At 45.1% G+C, this 7,348-nt stretch overlaps 1 long non-coding RNA gene across 1 annotated transcript; it reads right to left on the bottom strand.

Annotated features, from left to right (window-relative positions):
- Positions 1-2,659: 2,659 nt before the first annotated feature.
- Positions 2,660-7,075, bottom strand: LOC133103903 (uncharacterized). Its single transcript, XR_009703414.1, has 4 exons — positions 6,864-7,075; positions 5,769-5,909; positions 4,992-5,082; positions 2,660-2,768 (listed from the first exon to the last, which is right to left on the bottom strand). It is a non-coding gene; the product is annotated as an uncharacterized LOC133103903 (long non-coding RNA).
- Between the last annotated feature and the right edge of the window lie 273 nt (positions 7,076-7,348).

The following is a 7,348-nucleotide window of genomic DNA, read 5'->3' as shown; positions in this document are numbered from 1 at the left end:
TGTCTTTGTAGGTTAACAGATTTGTAAACAGACTTATCGTGGGGATCGTTTTGAAATGTATGGAAATACCGAATCACTTTGTTGTGCAACAGGAACTAACGTAGTGCTGTAGGTCAATTATACTTCAAACAAACTCATAAAAAAGGAGATCAGATTTCTGGTTATCAGAGGCAGGGGTGGGGGGAGGGGGGAATTGGCTAAAAGTAGTCAAAAGGTACAACCTCCAGTTACAAGATAAATAAACACTAGGGATGTAATGTACAACAATGATAAATATAATTAACACTGCTGCATGTTATATATGAAAGTTGTTAAGAGAGTTCCCATCACAAGGAAAACACTTTTTATTTCTCCAACTTTGCATCTATAAGAGATGATGGATATTCACTAAACTGATTGTTTTATCAGTTGTATCAGATTGATGTATGTAAGTCAAATCAGTATACTGTACAATATACAGTGCTGTATGTCAATTATATCTCAATAAAACTGGAAGAAAAAAGGTAAGAGAAAAAGAAAAAGCAAGAAATTAAGGAAAATGCAGAGATAGGGAAGTTTGGGGAGAGTTTTAGGGGAGCAAATTAGGAGTTCTAACTTTGGTATGAAAACACTGAGTAGCTGTTACCTCCCAAGCGTAGAAGATGTAAGAGGATTGTCGAGTACAGAAGTTTGTCGAACACGTGAGAGGTCAGGGCTGGGGTTACAGATTCATGATCATTGGTATAGATAAAGTGTTTTAATTAATTCCCCAGAGAGAGTGAATGTGTACAGAGATGGGGCACGGGAAGGGGAGGGGGGACTCGCTGGAGGCTGGTGTCACAGGAAGAGGCAGCAAAGGAGAAGAAAGAGGAGCAGATCCAGAGAACATGCTGTTGGATAGAAGCCAAGAGAAAATGGGGTTTAATTATATGAGGGAAATCAATTTGTGTGGGGTAAAATGAAGAGAGGGAAGTGCCCACGGAATTGGCAACATCCTGGCAATGGCGACTGACAAAAGCCATTTCAGCCTAACGTCAGAGCAAATGGTGGGTGAGGAAGACGCGTACTTGGGACAAGAGTGATGTGATTTCAGAGTTACAGGTGGCCCAGTCCAGGGGACAGCAGACTTTTCAATAAAGGGCCAGGCGGTGAATATTTCAGGCTTCATGAGAAAGATGATGTTTTAAAATGTAGGTTTGATTATTATTCAGGTTTGTCGAGGCAACAGCTCAGGAGAGGACTGCCACTGAAAAGACAGTTTGTCACTCACAGTTTCCAAGAGGAGGGGGCACAGCACACCACAGGGGGCCTCGTGGGGAAGCACCGGGGTGGGTCAGGAGGCAGAGGGTCCACGGGAAAACATGCGCGGGAGACTTCATCGTGGTTTCTGCGGGAAGGAATGGGTGAGGAAGGGTAAGCAGATTTAGGATTGGTGAGTTGAATTAACTTCAGTGGGCTCTGGGGTAGAGTGACTGTCCCTACTTCTTGCCTGGTACCTGGCCTTGGGTGCCAAATTAGGGCAGGTGGACAGGGGCCCAAGTGGGAGAGCCTGATGAGGGAAGTGGCTGGGGTGTGGGTTTTGATTGGCGGGTTTTCGTATGAAAGGCAGGCTCAGAGGGTGAGATGTTTGCTTTCTCTAGGGATTTGCTAACCCAGGGAAGGGAAGCCCCCGTTCATTGTCAGCAAGGCCCCAAGATGTCAAAGCATCAGAATAAAAAGACAAGCTTAATACATAAGGTCTCTGTTGCAGCTTCTTAACTTTGCTGTTGAAGCATAAAAGCAGCCAGACAATATGCAAATAAATGTGGCTGGGTTTCAATAAAACTTTATTTACAAAGCAGGTGGTGGGCCAGATTTGGGGCACAAGCTGTGGTTTGCTGACTCGTGTTTATCAAAGAAATCAGAACAATTAGAACAGAAGCAATAGGCAGAGATATCACTAAAGAAAAGTTTTTAAAAGCTGCAAAAGAAATAATTACAGACAAAAATCAAAGTGTTTAACTGTGTTGCATACCAAATCAGTGAGATGGTACTCATACTCTAACACATCCTGGAAAAATGCTTAAATTAGAAAGATGAAGAAAAAGTCTAAAAGCAGGCAAAAGCAGTGCTTATGATAATGAAGAAAAACAAATCAGGCTGAACTTAAGACTTCTCACTAAGATTAAATGTTAGAAAGTAATGAAGCAAAGTTATAGAGTTTTCAAAAGACAAGAGATCAGTTATTTATTTGCTGTTCCAACACTTAGAGACTTGAAACAAAAACAGTTACTTATGTCATTGTGTGGGTTGGCTAGGCTCCCCGCTGGTGGTCCTTCCGCTCTGAGTGGTGTCAGCTGGGGTCGCTCCCATGGCTGATTTAGTGGGAGCTCAGGGCTGGACAGTCCAGGATGGCTCAACTCACATGTCTGCAGGAGCAGCTGCCAGTCTCAGACTCTCTCCACGTGGTGTCCCATCATTCAGTGGCCTATCACGAGGTTACATGGCGTTGGATCTCATGAAGGCAAAATGGGGGCTGCCAGGGCTTTGAAGTCCTAAGGCAAAGCCACCCAGCATCACTTTTTCCATGGTTAAAGCAAGTCAGAGGGTGAGGCTAGATTTAAGGAGGGGGAGATGGACCGACCTCTTGATGGAAGAGTGGTATGCACACGGTGGAATGAGAGAGATTGCCAGCGCCAGCTCTGCAGACAATCCATCACAGAAAGCAAGAATTCCACACACATTCGTGTGTAAAGAGATAAGGTTTCTCAGACACAAGTGTGCTCAGCAAACTTATGTCCCTTATGTCCCTGAAAAAAAAGTTTTCATGTTATAGTCTAGCTGGGCTATAATCTATTAAGCTATATTTCTAGTGGATGAAAAGGGAAATCGTTAACATTCGCAAAGACATGATACAAAAGACAGGTGATCCATATTGAAACGAGTTTAAACATTGAATGAAATCTAAATAATTGTTATACATAGAATTGAAATCTCAATTCAGATACAATTAATTCTTAGCAGATGAGTCAGGTAGAATAAAAATAATTATTCAATGATGTAAGTTTCTATCCTAAAGCCCAGTATATATAAGCAAAGACTAGAAAGAACGGGGGGCCTGGGCCTGGGACGTAAGCAGGGAACTGGACAGCAGGGTAAATCCCACAGTGTACCTGGGCGGTGTACCTGGGCAGAGTCAGGGCAGGCAGTTTTCAAATAAACCAGAGATAGCCAGGAGTCTTTATTTCTCATTCCCTCAAAACTGCTCCTGTCTCAGGAAAGGGCACCACTATTCATCCAAGTGCTCCCCCCGAAAACCTAAGCAGAATGGGGCAGGGGGTTCCTCTTCCCCCTCCTCCACAGGACTTCTTCAGCATGCCCTGAAGACTTATCCTCCCACTGGGGAAGGTTTGGGGTATAAACACACACACAAACACAGGCAAGCACGTGCACACACAATTTCGAAAATGTCATCATAGGTGTTTCATTGTAACTCAACTTTCTCAAAGGAGACAATATTTTTTCAGTTAATGTCAACAAATATTTACTCTTTTTAAGTCACCCGCCAAATTTAGTCAATGTACTGACGGCTAAACTCAACTAAAGTGTAATCTAAATTGCATCCAAACGTAACACAGGAGAGATATAAAGGAGCGTGCCCTGGTGGTTCTATCTGCATAGTGTAGGGGAGGCAAACTTTCCCTCTGTCTTCTTGGAGTCTCTGGCTGGGCCCAAGGCTTAAGTTGCCGTAAAACAGATCAACAGAAGTAAAGCACACAAATTCTATTTTTACATGTGCATAGGAGCCTTCACAGGAAAACCCCCAAAGTGATTAAGCCTAAGTGCTTATAAACTAGGTTGAACAAAGAGTGATTGTGAAAAAGTAACTGAAATATATGAGGAAGCAAAGAGGAGATAAGGGTTCTTTTCATGTGTTTGTTCAGATTCTTCTTAGGCTCATATATTTATCATATAGCCACAGTGCCTGGAACTGTGCCTGCCACCCAGAACAGAATCATAATTGAATACAGGACTGAATGAACCACTCTGGGTAAAACAAGAACTACACTTTTCAAATGACTGGAGAACCTACGAAGAGATAAAGTACAGTCAGTTTAACCCAAAAGCATAGAACTCAGGAAATGGCAGGGGTTTAGAAAACCCCCAAACCATAAAACAAGATGGCAAAAATGGAAACAAATTCACCAGTTGGGTTTAAAAAGAAAATTCAGTTATATAACCGAAAATTCAGTTGCTTCAAAAAGACTCATATAAATAAAAAGATGCAGAAAGATTTAAAATAGAGGATAGACAAAAGAATTTATTAAATGAATACAAACACAAAGAAAGCAGGGGTCATGATATGAATTTCAGAATAAATCAGGACAAACACACTTAATGGGGCAAAGGAGATTTATTATACTGATAACTATGCCATCCACAGTAAAATCATAGTACACGTAAATATTTATGTACTGTGTAACAGCATGAAAATGCTAGAATATGAATGGTAGAAAATTCAAAGAAAAATGTCAAAACTCCAAGTGAAATGGAAGATGTTAACACATCTGCCCTAAGTCTATTTTATTCAAGAAGGTGGGTAGGGGAGAAGGCAGGATATCAATTAGGAGATTGGCAAAGAGAATAGTAAAAATAAACGACATGGAGAATTAGAATAAGTATAAAAGATGAATTCACATTTAATTAATTGGTGTTCAAGTTCAGTAATAAACAGTTCTGAACAACTACTATATGCTAAGTATGAACTAGATTATGGGGGGTGTTTAATAAACCTTCTTTTCTGATAAATATGGAATTTTTTTTTTTCAAAATAGATCATATACTAGGTCACAAAGAAAGCCCCAGTTAATTTCAGGGTGGCTATGGGGATTGAGCAACGTAATGTTACCCATTACCACTGCAGATGAAAAAATAAAGAATGGCCATCATAATTATTGTGATTACAGTACAGCTCAGACCCTGGAGTACAAAACCACTCTTTTGAGGTCATTCTGTGTGCACAGAACACTCACCTCTACTTGCCCTGCTCGACAGAGGAGAGAAACAAATTGCTGAGTTGCCAGCTCTGGGCAATGCTTCCAGACCAGTGCTGCTTGGTTTACTCTGGAAGGGAAATAACTTCATTAGAAATGACATTTTCTTGGCTGGCTGGTCCTCAGCTGACAGAAGTGCCCCTGGAGCACTTGCGATCTCTGCAGCTGATTGGAGTGAATGTTGCCATCTCCAGGGACCCAGAGCAGGAGGCCAAACCTGCCAAGTGTAAGTCCCTGAGAGGGTCCAAGGCTTGTTATTTTAGAGTTGTTTGGTTTTTTTCCTGGAGTTTTCTCTGACCACCTATTTTAAATTGCAGCCTCCCCAGCACTCTCTCTTCCCCACCCCACCCCCCAGGTTAATTTTTTTCCATGGTACGTTTCATCAACCATGTCACATATTTTCCTTGCTTGTCTGGTTTCTGGCCTCCCTCCCCATGAGACTGTGGGTTCCAGGAGAACACAATGTTTTATCTTTTGGTTCCCTGCTATAGCCCCAGAGCCTACAACAGTGCTTGCACATACACAGTTGCTACTCAATAAATAGTTCTGATGAATAACCCCAAATCCATCTCTACAGTAAGATGTTTTCCGGTGGGGGGGTGGGGTAGGGGACAGGGCCAAATGGGCCCCGAGTTCTGGAATAGATTGAGCCTGTGTCCACAAGACGAAGTTAAGTTTTCAGGAGGATGCCTGGAAAGGGAGACAGGGAAAAGAACAGGAAGAAAGGAGCAGAGGCCATACCTGTTCAGCATTTACCTGGGGCACTTTGTCTACAAAACACAATCAATCCGGCGGAAGAAGGGAGAGAAGGAGGAGAGATGTGGGACCAGGTCTGTCTCTGTCTACTTCTCCCTTCTGCCAACGTATCCAACCTTCAGGAATTCCTGAAGGTTCTACCTGCAAAATAAATAAGAATCCATACTTCCCTCCAGCTCCAGTGCCACTACCCTGCTCTGTGCCACCTTCATCTCCAGCCAGGATTATCTCAACAGTCTCCTAACTTGTTTCCATCTTTGCCCCTTACAGTCAACGCTCCTATACAGCATCAGGCCCATCTTTCAGCAATATAGCCAGACCACATCACTCTCCACTCAGACCCTCACGATTTCCAGCCAGCAGCTCAGAGCCTTTGCCCCTAGCTCTCTCCCCAGGTATTCCCTCCCTCACCTGCCCAAATCCCACCTTCTCAAGCAAGCCTCCTTTGACCACCCCACCTGTTGGATCCCACACACTGCACCACACACTAGCACTCCCCAACCTCCTTATTTGGCCTCCTTATTCTACTTTTTCTTTGGTTCCCTATCACTGACCTCTTCTACCATCCCAGATAATTACCTTATTGATGTTCATGGTTCACCCTCTGCCCCTGCCCCCCCGGAAGGCCAGCTCCACCAAGGCAGGGAGATCTTTGTTTCTAATCAATAACAAAGATCTTTTCATCTTTTGTTCCCCAGCTCATCCCAAACATTAGAGCAGTGCCAGGCACATAGCAGGTGCTCAATTCTTTATTGAATGGTTGACTTGGAACAGAAGAGAAGCACAGTGGGCTATGTTTTCCTGGGAGCTGAGCTGATTACAAATGAAAACTAAATTTGGGGATTTTAGAAGGCAGGATTCACAAGAGCCGACACCAGTGAAATCCAAGTCGCCTCTTTGGCTACTGGTCTGAAGCAGAACAGGAGCAAAAATAAGGTCTTTGTCCGTTTGTTTCCTTTTTCTGCTCTGTCCGAAACAGGTGTCTTTGCGGGTTTTTTTTGCGACACCAGCTACTTCGGTAACTCTAACGCTGTTGGGTATTTCTCTGCAAAGGTGCTCTCCCCAGCGGGGAAGTGGGAAAACTCAGCAGCTCACCAGGGACCCGCCCGACTCGGAAGAAAGACGACTGCTGGTTCCTGGCCGGCAACCGGCCAGCAGCTCCCCGCCTGTCCGCGTCGCCTTCCCAGGGGTGATAAAGGTCTCCCAGCGCGGAGCCAAACCACATCCCTCCTCCCCGCCGCTCTCGCTCCCGCGGGGCCGGGGCTGGGTGGCCCTGAACACACAGAAACCAACCCAGGCGGCCCCCTACTCAGCGAGGACGAGCAAAACACCTCGCGGCGGGGACACGGCGCGGCCAAACCGGGGACAAAGGGCCGCGCCCACGCGGGCCTCCCCAGCTGGGGCTCCCAGCCCGCGCGGCGGATCTGGGTCCGCTGGGGGGCGGCGGGGCTCGTCACGGGAAGGGGGTGCAAGCGTGTGTGCTGCTCTGTGATGGGCGGACAGAAAGGAGACTGGGCCGAGTCTCGAGAACAAAAGTCCGGTCCTCCCCGGGGAGTGAGAAGAGCCGGGCGGCGGCGCCG

This window comes from Eubalaena glacialis, chromosome 13 (genome assembly GCF_028564815.1).
Source record: "Eubalaena glacialis isolate mEubGla1 chromosome 13, mEubGla1.1.hap2.+ XY, whole genome shotgun sequence".
NCBI classification, from domain to species: Eukaryota; Metazoa; Chordata; class Mammalia; order Artiodactyla; family Balaenidae; genus Eubalaena; species Eubalaena glacialis.
The sequence above is the reverse complement of the archived record's forward strand: the minus strand, read 5'-3'. Positions and strand labels throughout refer to the sequence as shown.